The sequence below is a fragment of the Ambystoma mexicanum genome, chromosome 4p, assembly GCF_040938575.1.
Source record: "Ambystoma mexicanum isolate Mex_15411 chromosome 4p, UKY_AmexF1_1, whole genome shotgun sequence".
Lineage (NCBI taxonomy): Eukaryota > Metazoa > Chordata > Amphibia > Caudata > Ambystomatidae > Ambystoma > Ambystoma mexicanum.
The window spans coordinates 16,319,589-16,335,116 of NC_090927.1; positions in this window are offsets into that span (position 1 = coordinate 16,319,589).

Below are 15,528 nucleotides of genomic sequence, written 5' to 3' on the forward strand. Positions count from 1 at the left end.
GACATGCCGACATGAGGACAAGAACAACATCCTCCAGGGCACATGAGACAGCAGCGCAAACTGAAGCAAGACATGCTGACAAGAGTACAACAACAACATCCTCCAGGTCACATGAGACACCAGCACAAACTGAAGCAAGACTTGCCGACAAGAGGACAAGAGCAACATCCTCCAGGGCACATGAGACACCAGCACAAACTGAAGCAAGACTTGCCGACAAGAGGAAAAGAGCAACATCCTCCAGGGCACATGAGACACCAGAGCAAACTGAAGCAAGACTTGCCGACAAGAGGAAAAGAGCAACATCCTCCAGGGCACATGAGACACCAGAGCAAACTGAAGCAAGACTTGCCGACATGAGGACAACAGCAACATCCTCCAGGGCACATGAGACACCAGCGCAAACTGAAGCAAGACATGCTGACATGAGGACAAGAGGCACATCCTCCAGGGCACATGAGACACCAGAGCAAACTGAAGCAAGACATGCTGACATGAGGACAACAGCAACATCCTCCAGGGCACATGAGACACCAGCGCAAACTGAAGCAAGACTTGCCGACAAGAGGATAAGAGCAACATCCTCCAGGGCACATGAGACACCAGCGCAAACTGAAGCAAGACATGCTGACATGAGGACAACAGCAACATCCTCCAGGGCACATGAGACACCAGCGCAAACTGAAGAAAGACTTGCCGACAAGAGGACAAGAGCAACATCCTCCAGGGCACATGAGACACCAGCACAAACTGAAGTAAGACTTGCTGACATGGGGACAAGAGCAATATCCTCCAGGGCACATGAGACACCAGCGCAAACTGAAGCAAGACATGCTGACATGAGGACAAGAGGCACTTCCTCCAGGGCACATGAGACACCAGCGCAAACTGAAGCAAGACATGCTGACATGAGGACAACAGCAACATCCTCCAGGGCACATGAGACACCAGCGCAAACTGAAGCAAGACATGCTGACATGAGGACAAGAGGCACATCCTCCAGGGCACATGAGACACCAGCGCAAACTGAAACAAGACATGCTGACATGAGGACAAGAGAAACATCCTCCAGGTCACATGAGACACCAGCACAAACTGAAGCAAAACTTGCCGACAAGAGGACAAGAGCAACATCCTCCAGGGCACATGAGACACCAGAACAAACTGAAGCAAGACTTGCCGACAAGAGGATAAGAGCAACATCCTCCAGGGCACATGACACACCAGCGCAAACTGAAGCAAGACATGCTGACATGAGGACAACAGCAACATCCTCCAGGGCACATGAGACACCAGCGCAAACTGAAGCAAGACTTGCCGACAAGAGGATAAGAGCAACATCCTCCAGGGCACATGAGACACCAGCGCAAACTGAAGCAAGACATGCTGACATGAGGACAACAGCAACATCCTCCAGGGCACATGAGACACCAGCGCAAACTGAAGAAAGACTTGCCGACAAGAGGACAAGAGCAACATCCTCCAGGGCACATGAGACACCAGCACAAACTGAAGCAAGACTTGCTGACATGGGGACAAGAGCAATATCCTCCAGGGCACATGAGACACCAGCGCAAACTGAAGCAAGACATGCTGACATGAGGACAAGAGGCACTTCCTCCAGGGCACATGAGACACCAGCGCAAACTGAAGCAAGACATGCTGACATGAGGACAACAGCAACATCCTCCAGGGCACATGAGACACCAGCGCAAACTGAAGCAAGACATGCTGACATGAGGACAAGAGGCACATCCTCCAGGGCACATGAGACACCAGCGCAAACTGAAACAAGACATGCTGACATGAGGACAAGAGAAACATCCTCCAGGACACCAGAGCAAACTGAAGCAAGACTTGCTGACAAGAGGATAAGAGCAACATCCTCCAGGGCATATGAGACACCAGCGCAAACTGAAGCAAGACATGCTGACATGAGGACAACAGCAACATCCTCCAGGGCACATGAGACACCAGCGCAAACTGAAACAAGACATGCTGACATGAGGACAACAGCAACATCCTCCAGGGCACATGATACACCAGCGCAAACTGAAGCAAGACTTGCTGACAAGAGGACAACAACAACATCCTCCAGGTCACATGAGACACCAGCACAAACTGAAGCAAGACTTGCCGACAAGAGGACAAGAGCAACATCCTCCAGGGCACATGAGACACCAGAGCAAACTGAAGCAAAACTTGCCGACAAGAGGACAAGAGCAACATCCTCCAGTTCACATGAGACACCAGCGCAAACTGAAGCAAAACTTGCCGACAAGAGGACAAGAGCAACATCCTCCAGGGCACATGAGACACCAGAGCAAACTGAAGCAAGACTTGCCGACAAGAGGATAAGAGCAACATCCTCCAGGGCACATGAGACACCAGCGCAAACTGCAGCAAGACATGCTGACATGAGGACAACAGCAACATCCTCCAGGGCACATGAGACACCAGCGCAAACTGAAGCAAGACTTGCCGACAAGAGGATAAGAGCACATGAGACACCAGCGCAAACTGAAGCAAGACATGCTGACATGAGGACAACAGCAACATCCTCCAGGGCACATGAGACACCAGCGCAAACTGAAGAAAGACTTGCCGACAAGAGGATAAGAGCAACATCCTCCAGGGCACATGAGACACCAGCGCAAACTGAAGCAAGACATGCTGACATGAGGACAACAGCAACATCCTCCAGGGCACATGAGACACCAGCGCAAACTGAAGCAAGACTTGCCGACAAGAGGACAACAACAACATCCTCTAGGGCACATGAGACACCAGAGCAAACTGAAGCAAGACTTGCCGGCCAGAGGACAAGAGAAACATCCTCCAGGACACCAGAGCAAACTGAAGCAAGACTTGCTGACAAGAGGATAAGAGCAACATCCTCCAGGGCACATGAGACACCAGCGCAAACTGAAGCAAGACATGCTGACATGAGGACAACAGCAACATCCTCCAGGGCACATGAGACACCAGCGCAAACTGAAGCAAGACTTGCTGACAAGAGGATAAGAGCAACATCCTCCAGGTCACATGAGACACCAGCACAAACTGAAGCAAAACTTGCCGACAAGAGGACAAGCGCAACATCCTCCAGGGCACATGAGACACCAGAGCAAACTGAAGCAAGACTTGCCGACAAGAGGACAAGAGCAATATCCTCCAGGGCACATGAGACACCAGCGCAAACTGAAGCAAGACATGCTGACATGAGGACAAGAGCAACATCCTCCAGGTCACATGAGACACCAGCACAAACTGAAGCAAAACTTGCCGACAAGAGGACAAGAGCAACATCCTCCAGGGCACATGAGACACCAGAGCAAACTGAAGCAAGACTTGCCGACAAGAGGACAACAACAACATCCTCCAGGTCACATGAGACACCAGAGCAAACTGAAGCAAAACTTGCCGACAAGAGGACAAGAGCAACATCCTCCAGGGCACATGAGACACCAGCACAAACTGAAGCAAAACTTGCCGACAAGAGTACAAGAGCAACATCCTCCAGGGCACATGAGACACCAGAGCAAACTGAAGCAAGACTTGCTGACAAGAGGATAAGAGCAACATCCTCCAGGGCACATGAGACACCAGCGCAAACTGAAGCAAGACATGCTGACATGAGGTCAACAGCAACATCCTCCAGGGCACATGAGACACCAGCGCAAACTGAAGCAAGACTTGCCGACAAGAGGATAAGAGCAACATCCTCCAGGGCACATGAGACACCAGCGCAAACTGAAGCAAGACATGCTGACATGAGGACAACAGCAACATCCTCCAGGGCACATGAGACACCAGAGCAAACTGAAGCAAGACTTGCCGACAAGAGGACAAGAGCAACATCCTCCAGGGCACATGAGACACCAGCGCAAACTGAAGCAAGACATGCTGACATGAGGACAAGAGCAACATCCTCCAGGTCACATGAGACACCAGCACAAACTGAAGCAAAACTTGCCGACAAGAGGACAAGAGCAACATCCTCCAGGGCACATGAGACACCAGAGCAAACTGAAGCAAGACTTGCCGACATGATGACAAGAGCAACATCCTCCAGGGCACATGAGACACCAGCGCAAACTGAAGCAAGACATGCTGACATGACGACAAGAGCAACATCCTCCAGGTCACATGAGACACCAGCACAAACTGAAGCAAAACTTGCCGACAAGAGGACAAGAGCAACATCCTCCAGGGCACATGAGACACCAGAGCAAACTGAAGCAAGACTTGCCGACAAGAGGACAAGAGCAATATCCTCCAGGGCACATGAGACACCAGCGCAAACTGAAGCAAGACATGCTGACATGAGGACAAGAGCAACATCCTCCAGGTCACATGAGACACCAGCACAAACTGAAGCAAAACTTGCCGACAAGAGGACAAGAGCAACATCCTCCAGGGCACATGAGACACCAGAGCAAACTGAAGCAAGACTTGCCGACAAGAGGACAACAACAACATCCTCCAGGTCACATGAGACACCAGAGCAAACTGAAGCAAAACTTGCCGACAAGAGGACAAGAGCAACATCCTCCAGGGCACATGAGACACCAGCACAAACTGAAGCAAAACTTGCCGACAAGAGTACAAGAGCAACATCCTCCAGGGCACATGAGACACCAGAGCAAACTGAAGCAAGACTTGCTGACAAGAGGATAAGAGCAACATCCTCCAGGGCACATGAGACACCAGCGCAAACTGAAGCAAGACATGCTGACATGAGGTCAACAGCAACATCCTCCAGGGCACATGAGACACCAGCGCAAACTGAAGCAAGACTTGCCGACAAGAGGATAAGAGCAACATCCTCCAGGGCACATGAGACACCAGCGCAAACTGAAGCAAGACATGCTGACATGAGGACAACAGCAACATCCTCCAGGGCACATGAGACACCAGAGCAAACTGAAGAAAGAATTGCCGACAAGAGGACAAGAGCAACATCCTCCAGGGCACATGAGACACCAGCGCAAACTGAAGCAAGACATGCTGACATGAGGACAAGAGCAACATCCTCCAGGTCACATGAGACACCAGCACAAACTGAAGCAAAACTTGCCGACAAGAGGACAAGAGCAACATCCTCCAGGGCACATGAGACACCAGAGCAAACTGAAGCAAGACTTGCCGACATGATGACAAGAGCAACATCCTCCAGGGCACATGAGACACCAGCGCAAACTGAAGCAAGACATGCTGACATGACGACAAGAGCAACATCCTCCAGGTCACATGAGACACCAGCACAAACTGAAGCAAAACTTGCCGACAAGAGGACAAGAGCAACATCCTCCAGGGCACATGAGACACCAGAGCAAACTGAAGCAAGACTTGCCGACAAGAGGACAAGAGCAATATCCTCCAGGGCACATGAGACACCAGCGCAAACTGAAGCAAGACATGCTGACATGAGGACAAGAGCAACATCCTCCAGGTCACATGAGACACCAGCACAAACTGAAGCAAAACTTGCCGACAAGAGGACAAGAGCAACATCCTCCAGGGCACATGAGACACCAGAGCAAACTGAAGCAAGACTTGCCGACATGAGGACAAGAGCAACATCCTCCAGGGCACATGAGACATCAGCGCAAACTGAAGCAAGAACTGCTGAAATGAGGACAACAGCAACATCCTCCAGGGCACATGAGACACCAGAGCAAACTGAAGCAAGACTTGCCGACAAGAGGATAAGAGCAACATCCTCCAGGGCACATGAGACCCCAGCGCAAACTGAAGCAAGACATGCTGACATGAGGACAAGAGCAACATCCTCCAGGTCACATGAGACACCAGCACAAACTGAAGCAAAACTTGCCGACAAGAGGACAAGAGCAACATCCTCCAGGGCACATGAGACACCAGAACAAACTGAAGCAAGACTTGCCGACAAGAGGATAAGAGCAACATCCTCCAGGGCACATGACACACCAGCGCAAACTGAAGCAAGACATGCTGACATGAGGACAACAGCAACATCCTCCAGGGCACATGAGACACCAGCGCAAACTGAAGCAAGACTTGCCGACAAGAGGATAAGAGCAACATCCTCCAGGGCACATGAGACACCAGCGCAAACTGAAGCAAGACATGCTGACATGAGGACAACAGCAACATCCTCCAGGGCACATGAGACACCAGCGCAAACTGAAGAAAGACTTGCCGACAAGAGGACAACAGCAACATCCTCCAGGGCACATGAGACACCAGCGCAAACTGAAGCAAGACATGCTGACATGAGGACAAGAGGCACATCCTCCAGGGCACATGAGACACCAGCGCAAACTGAAACAAGACATGCTGACATGAGGACAACAGCAACATCCTCCAGGGCACATGAGACACCAGCGCAAACTGAAGCAAGACTTGCCGACAAGAGGACAAGAGCAACATCCTCCAGGGCACATGAGACACCAGAGCAAACTGAAGCAAGACTTGCCGACAAGAGGAAAAGAGCAACATCCTCCAGGGCACATGAGACACCAAAGCAAACTGAAGCAAGACTTGCCGACATGAGGACAACAGCAACAACCTCCAGGGCACATGAGACACCAGCGCAAACTGAAGCAAGACATGCTGACATGAGGACAAGAGCAACATCCTCCAGGGCACATGAGACACCAGCGCAAACTGAAGCAAGACATGCCGACATGAGGACAAGAGCAACATCCTCCAGGACACATGAGACACCAGCGCAAACTGAAGCAAGACATGCTGACATGAGGACAACAGCAACATCCTCCAGGGCACATGAGACACCAGCGCAAACTGAAGCAAGACATGCTGACATGAGGACAAGAGGCACATCCTCCAGGGCACATGAGACACCAGCGCAAACTGAAACAAGACATGCTGACATGAGGACAACAGCAACATCCTCCAGGTCACATGAGACACCAGCGCAAACTGAAGCAAGACTTGCCGACAAGAGGACAAGAGCAACATCCTCCAGGGCACATGAGACACCAGAGCAAACTGAAGCAAGACTTGCCGACAAGAGGAAAAGAGCAACATCCTCCAGGGCACATGAGACACCAAAGCAAACTGAAGCAAGACTTGCCGACATGAGGACAACAGCAACAACCTCCAGGGCACATGAGACACCAGCGCAAACTGAAGCAAGACATGCTGACATGAGGACAAGAGCAACATCCTCCAGGGCACATGAGACACCAGCGCAAACTGAAGCAAGACTTGCCGACAAGAGGATAAGAGCAACATCCTCCAGGGCACATGAGACACCAGCGCAAACTGAAGCAAGACATGCCGACATGAGGACAAGAGCAACATCCTCCAGGACACATGAGACACCAGCGCAAACTGAAGCAAGACATGCCGACATGAGGACAAGAGCAACATCCTCCAGGGCACATGAGACAGCAGCGCAAACTGAAGCAAGACATGCTGACAAGAGTACAACAACAACATCCTCCAGGTCACATGAGACACCAGCACAAACTGAAGCAAGACTTGCCGACAAGAGGACAAGAGCAACATCCTCCAGGGCACATGAGACACCAGCACAAACTGAAGCAAGACTTGCCGACAAGAGGAAAAGAGCAACATCCTCCAGGGCACATGAGACACCAGAGCAAACTGAAGCAAGACTTGCCGACAAGAGGAAAAGAGCAACATCCTCCAGGGCACATGAGACACCAGAGCAAACTGAAGCAAGACTTGCCGACATGAGGACAACAGCAACATCCTCCAGGGCACATGAGACACCAGCGCAAACTGAAGCAAGACATGCTGACATGAGGACAAGAGCAACATCCTCCAGGGCACATGAGAAACCAGCGCAGAATAAAGCAAGACTTGCCGACAAGAGGATAAGAGCAACATCCTCCAGGGCACATGAGACACCAGCGCAAACTGAAGCAAGACATGCCGACATGAGGACAAGAGCAACATCCTCCAGGGCACATGAGACAGCAGCGCAAACTGAAGCAAGACATGCTGACATGAGGACAAGAGGCACATCCTCCTTGGCACATGAGACACCAGCGCAAACTGAAGCAAGACTTGCCGACAAGAGGACAACAACAACATCCTCGAGGTCACATGAGACACCAGCACAAAATGAAGCAAAACTTGCCGACAAGAGCAACATCCTCCAGGGCACATGAGACACCAGAGCAAACTGAAGCAAGACTTGCCGACAAGAGGATAAGAGCAACATCCTCCAGGGCACATGAGACACCAGCGCAAAATGAAGCAAGACTTGCCGACAAGAGGATAAGAGCAACATCCTCCAGGGCACATGAGACACCAGCGCAAACTGAAGCAAGACATGCTGACATGAGGACAACAGCAACATCCTCCAGGGCACATGAGACACCAGCGCAAACTGAAACAAGACTTGCCGACAAGAGGACAACAACAACATCCTCTAGGGCACATGAGACACCAGAGCAAACTGAAGCAAGACTTGCCGGCCAGAGGACAAGAGAAACATCCTCCAGGACACCAGAGCAAACTGAAGCAAGACTTGCTGACAAGAGGATAAGAGCAACATCCTCCAGGGCACATGAGACACCAGCGCAAACTGAAGCAAGACATGCTGACATGAGGACAACAGCAACATCCTCCAGGGCACATGAGACACCAGCGCAAACTGAAGCAAGACTTGCTGACAAGAGGATAAGAGCAACATCCTCCAGGGCACATGAGACACCAGCGCAAACTGAAACAAGACATGCTGACATGAGGACAACAGCAACATCCTCCAGGGCACATGATACACCAGCGCAAACTGAAGCAAGACTTGCTGACAAGAGGACAACAACAACATCCTCCAGGTCACATGAGACACCAGCACAAACTGAAGCAAGACTTGCCGACAAGAGGACAAGAGCAACATCCTCCAGGGCACATGAGACACCAGAGCAAACTGAAGCAAAACTTGCCGACAAGAGGACAAGAGCAACATCTTCCAGTTCACATGAGACACCAGCACAAACTGAAGCAAAACTTGCCGACAAGAGGACAAGAGCAACATCCTCCAGGGCACATGAGACACCAGAGCAAACTGAAGCAAGACTTGCCGACAAGAGGATAAGAGCAACATCCTCCAGGGCACATGAGACACCAGCGCAAACTGCAGCAAGACATGCTGACATGAGGACAACAGCAACATCCTCCAGGGCACATGAGACACCAGCGCAAACTGAAGCAAGACTTGCCGACAAGAGGATAAGAGCAACATCCTCCAGGGCACATGAGACACCAGCGCAAACTGAAGCAAGACATGCTGACATGAGGACAACAGCAACATCCTCCAGGGCACATGAGACACCAGCGCAAACTGAAGAAAGACTTGCCGACAAGAGGATAAGAGCAACATCCTCCAGGGCACATGAGACACCAGCGCAAACTGAAGCAAGACATGCTGACATGAGGACAACAGCAACATCCTCCAGGGCACATGAGACACCAGCGCAAACTGAAGCAAGACTTGCCGACAAGAGGACAACAACAACATCCTCTAGGGCACATGAGACACCAGAGCAAACTGAAGCAAGACTTGCCGGCCAGAGGACAAGAGAAACATCCTCCAGGACACCAGAGCAAACTGAAGCAAGACTTGCTGACAAGAGGATAAGAGCAACATCCTCCAGGGCATATGAGACACCAGCGCAAACTGAAGCAAGACATGCTGACATGAGGACAACAGCAACATCCTCCAGGGCACATGAGACACCAGCGCAAACTGAAACAAGACATGCTGACATGAGGACAACAGCAACATCCTCCAGGGCACATGATACACCAGCGCAAACTGAAGCAAGACTTGCTGACAAGAGGACAACAACAACATCCTCCAGGTCACATGAGACACCAGCACAAACTGAAGCAAGACTTGCCGACAAGAGGACAAGAGCAACATCCTCCAGGGCACATGAGACACCAGAGCAAACTGAAGCAAAACTTGCCGACAAGAGGACAAGAGCAACATCCTCCAGTTCACATGAGACACCAGCGCAAACTGAAGCAAAACTTGCCGACAAGAGGACAAGAGCAACATCCTCCAGGGCACATGAGACACCAGAGCAAACTGAAGCAAGACTTGCCGACAAGAGGATAAGAGCAACATCCTCCAGGGCACATGAGACACCAGCGCAAACTGCAGCAAGACATGCTGACATGAGGACAACAGCAACATCCTCCAGGGCACATGAGAAACCAGCGCAAACTGAAGCAAGACTTGCCGACAAGAGGATAAGAGCAACATCCTCCAGGGCACATGAGACACCAGCGCAAACTGAAGCAAGACATGCTGACATGAGGACAACAGCAACATCCTCCAGGGCACATGAGACACCAGCGCAAACTGAAGAAAGACTTGCCGACAAGAGGATAAGAGCAACATCCTCCAGGGCACATGAGACACCAGCGCAAACTGAAGCAAGACATGCTGACATGAGGACAACAGCAACATCCTCCAGGGCACATGAGACACCAGCGCAAACTGAAGCAAGACTTGCCGACAAGAGGACAACAACAACATCCTCTAGGGCACATGAGACACCAGAGCAAACTGAAGCAAGACTTGCCGGCCAGAGGACAAGAGAAACATCCTCCAGGACACCAGAGCAAACTGAAGCAAGACTTGCTGACAAGAGGATAAGAGCAACATCCTCCAGGGCACATGAGACACCAGCGCAAACTGAAGCAAGACATGCTGACATGAGGACAACAGCAACATCCTCCAGGGCACATGAGACACCAGCGCAAACTGAAGCAAGACTTGCTGACAAGAGGATAAGAGCAACATCCTCCAGGGCACATGAGACACCAGCGCAAACTGAAACAAGACATGCTGACATGAGGACAACAGCAACATCCTCCAGGGCACATGATACACCAGCGCAAACTGAAGCAAGACTTGCTGACAAGAGGACAACAACAACATCCTCCAGGTCACATGAGACACCAGCACAAACTGAAGCAAAACTTGCCGACAAGAGGACAAGAGCAACATCCTCCAGTTCACATGAGACACCAGCACAAACTGAAGCAAAACTTGCCGACAAGAGGACAAGAGCAACATCCTCCAGGGCACATGAGACACCAGAGCAAACTGAAGCAAGACTTGCCGACAAGAGGATAAGAGCAACATCCTCCAGGGCACATGAGACCCCAGCGCAAACTGAAGCAAGACATGCTGACATGAGGACAAGAGCAACATCCTCCAGGTCACATGAGACACCAGCACAAACTGAAGCAAAACTTGCCGACAAGAGGACAAGAGCAACATCCTCCAGGGCACATGAGACACCAGAACAAACTGAAGCAAGACTTGCCGACAAGAGGATAAGAGCAACATCCTCCAGGGCACATGACACACCAGCGCAAACTGAAGCAAGACATGCTGACATGAGGACAACAGCAACATCCTCCAGGGCACATGAGACACCAGCGCAAACTGAAGCAAGACTTGCCGACAAGAGGATAAGAGCAACATCCTCCAGGGCACATGAGACACCAGCGCAAACTGAAGCAAGACATGCTGACATGAGGACAACAGCAACATCCTCCAGGGCACATGAGACACCAGCGCAAACTGAAGAAAGACTTGCCGACAAGAGGACAAGAGCAACATCCTCCAGGGCACATGAGACACCAGCACAAACTGAAGCAAGACTTGCTGACATGGGGACAAGAGCAATATCCTCCAGGGCACATGAGACACCAGCGCAAACTGAAGCAAGACATGCTGACATGAGGACAAGAGGCACTTCCTCCAGGGCACATGAGACACCAGCGCAAACTGAAGCAAGACATGCTGACATGAGGACAACAGCAACCTCCTCCAGGGCACATGAGACACCAGCGCAAACTGAAGCAAGACATGCTGACATGAGGACAAGAGGCACATCCTCCAGGGCACATGAGACACCAGCGCAAACTGAAACAAGACATGCTGACATGAGGACAACAGCAACATCCTCCAGGGCACATGAGACACCAGCGCAAACTGAAGCAAGACTTGCCGACAAGAGGACAAGAGCAACATCCTCCAGGGCACATGAGACACCAGAGCAAACTGAAGCAAGACTTGCCGACAAGAGGAAAAGAGCAACATCCTCCAGGGCACATGAGACACCAGAGCAAACTGAAGCAAGACTTGCCGACAAGAGGAAAAGAGCAACATCCTCCAGGGCACATGAGACACCAGAGCAAACTGAAGCAAGACTTGCCGACATGAGGACAACAGCAACATCCTCCAGGGCACATGAGACACCAGCGCAAACTGAAGCAAGACATGCTGACATGAGGACAAGAGCAACATCCTCCAGGGCACATGAGAAACCAGCGCAAACTAAAGCAAGACTTGCCGACAAGAGGATAAGAGCAACATCCTCCAGGGCACATGAGACACCAGCGCAAACTGAAGCAAGACATGCCGACATGAGGACAAGAGTGTGATGCTGGAAATGCATCAGAGGGACAGGGCCTCTGAATCCTTGTCCTTTTCTGCCTTTTATCGTGTGTTCTGTTATGTTTTCTGCCCAGGAGTCCATTTGGGACTCCTGGCAGTGCAGCTCTCTCTTTTGGTTTGGTGAACAGACCCATGGGATACCCTTATGGCACCCCTGGGTAGGGGTACAACCCTGTGCCCCTAGTGTATGTTTTTGGGCACCTGTGGGTGGCCCACAGAGCAGGGTATGGGCTGGTGGCAGCTCCATGCTGAATTGGACAGGTGCTCTGGGTGTCCTCCATTTTGGGATACCCAGGCCCTGCCATTGGGATCAGTTGATTCCTGATAGAAAACAAGATGGCCCCTGTGGCCTCTTGCTTTCTATTGCCTGTTGTCTTGTTTTTCCCAAAGTCCTGGGAAGCCCTGACTCTGTCCCTTCCCCCTGACTGGCTGTTGGGTGGAAGTTCCATATATGGTGTTGTTGTGAAGGCCCAGCTAGACTGACTGGAGCCTTCCCTTTGACTGTATGTTGTGGGTACCTCCTGTGGGTGGGACCTGGGTGAATGGAGTGTGTGACCAATATACACTTCTTGTTGTGGTTGTCTGGTTTCTGGCATGTGAGACTGTGATGCCGGAAATGCATCTGAGGGACAGGGCCTCTGAATCCTTGTCCTTTTTCTGTTTTTACCGTGTGTTCTGTCATGTTTTCTGCCCAGGAGTCCATGAGGGACTCCTGGCAGTGCAGCTCTCTTTTGGTTTGGTGAACAGACCCATGGGATACCCTTATGGCACCCATGGGTAGGGGTACAACCCTGTGCCCCTAGTGTATGTTTTTGGGCACCTGTGGGTGGCCCACAGAGCAGGGTATGGGCTGGTGGCAGCTCCATGCTGAATTTGACAGGTGCTCTGGGTGTCCTCCATTTTGGGATACCCAGGCCCTGCCATTGGAATCAGTTGATTCCTGATAGGAAACAAGATGGCCCCTGTGGCCTCTTGCTTTCTATTGCCTGTTATCTTGTTTTTCCCAAAGTCCTGGGAAGCCCTGACTCTGTCCCTTCCCCCTGACTGGCTGTTGGGTGGAAGTTCCATATATGGTGTTGTTGTAAAGGCCCAGCTAGACTGACTGGAGCCTTCCCAGTGACTGTATGTTATGGGTACCTCCTGTGGGTGGGACCTGGGTGAATGGAGTGTGTGACCAATATACACTCCTTGTTGTGGTTGTCTGGTTTCTGGCATGAGAGACAAAGACTGAGACAGCCCTGCCCGAAACTGGCCTGAATGCAGTGTGTAGTGTTGAATGGCTGGGTACTTGTCCCAATCCACATTCCTTGTTGTGAGTGTCTGAAAGGGAGGAGTGTGGCCTGAATGCACTGTGTGCCTGATTGGCTGACTGACTGCATGAATGCCCTTCTGTGTGATTGGCTGCTGTGTGTGTGCCAGCAGTGTGGATGAGAGACAGAATAGTATATCTGGGGACCTCTCACCACTGGAAATTGTTCAGAAGCATTCAGAAGCTGAGTCTCCACTCAAGAGTAACTGGATTTGCTGATCCTCGACGTCCAGCTGGAAGAAGAAGACTTGCTGTGGCATTTGCTTCGACGGAACTGAAGGTTGTCGAAATCGTCGAGGACTGACCCGAGAGAGGACCTGGTAAGGCGCCCTCTTCCCGTGCTCCGAGGGACCATCGAGCACCGCTGAATCTTCGCCGAAGCGCCCTGGAAGTCAGACCCTCGAAAGGCTGCCGACCCGAGACGGGACCGCCGAGGAGATCGAAGTGAAGCACCCGGACCTCGACGCTGTCGAAGTCCATTGCCGTCGACCAGGGTTCGCAGGTCTGTGTAACCGCTGGAGGCCCGTCGAAGTTGTGTTGCCCAGCCGTGGGAACCACTTGACGCCGTGCCGCCGACGACCGGAGCCGTCCGCTCCTTGCCTAAGAACATTTGACTCGAAGGACTCCCTCGTCCGCACCGTCGACCGCTTTTGCCCTGCCGGAGAAAGTCGAGGACGACCAACGCGCCGAGGAGAATCCGCCGGTGGGTTTCCCGCCACCTCACGATCCCAAAGACTCGAGCGACTCGACGCCCTTGCTGGGCTCCCGTCTCTACAATCTTTGCGGTCCAGAACTATTGTCATCGAGGTGCCCCGCACACCTCCGCCTTGCAGGACGCCGACGCCCCGACGCCGACGAGCACCGCTCGGACGAAGCTGCCGCCTCTTCGACATCGTTCTACCTCGTTTGTCGACGGACGTTCGACGCCCCGTGCCTCCCGCTTGAAAGGGAAGGCATTCAAGAAGGGCCGTCGATTCCCCGTCGCCGAGCCCCGAGGTCTTCGACGTTTCTCTACGCCTCTCGACGATCCGTGACTCCTGCTTAAAAGGGGGTCATTCAAGAAGGATCTGTCGACGCCTCTTCGAAGAACTCGACTCCACCAGGTACATTGGGGGGGTAAAAACATTGTAGGAGAGAATAAGACTGTTGAACAATATATGGACTGGGCTTGTGTCATATCTCTTTATTTTACAGGTTGCCCAGGTGGGGGGGATCTCCACACAGAACTGTGTCCAGTAGCTAGGGCCAGTATTCTGCCTATTGCTTCAACCATCTTTTATCTCTCCTCTCTCTATTGCTGGTTTCCTTCTTATTGATCTGTGTGCCATTTCTACAGTATTGTGAATGCACTTTAATGAGGTCTAATATTAGTGGTACCACTTTAGAAATTGTAGATATTTACCATTATTGATTTTCCTGAGCACAAAGTGCGTTATTGTGATAAGTGTACATAACCTTTGAACTAATTATATAAAGACTGTGTTTTCAGTAATACAGTGTGTGGACATTCCTTTGTGGGGGCTTGGGGATACACTGTACTTAAGAACCAGCCTGCATCACCTCCTGAGAAGCTAGGCCTTGATTGCTCGTCCATTGCTACCGTAATAGAGAATCTTGGCTGGGGTCTTCTGTGCCTCTCCTCTACCATATAGAGAGCAGAAGTACAGACCCCCCCACCGGTCTTGACAAGCTGGTGGCAGCGGTGGGATGCTTATGGTTTTAAGACTCAGTGTATAACCGTGCCACTTACAAAATA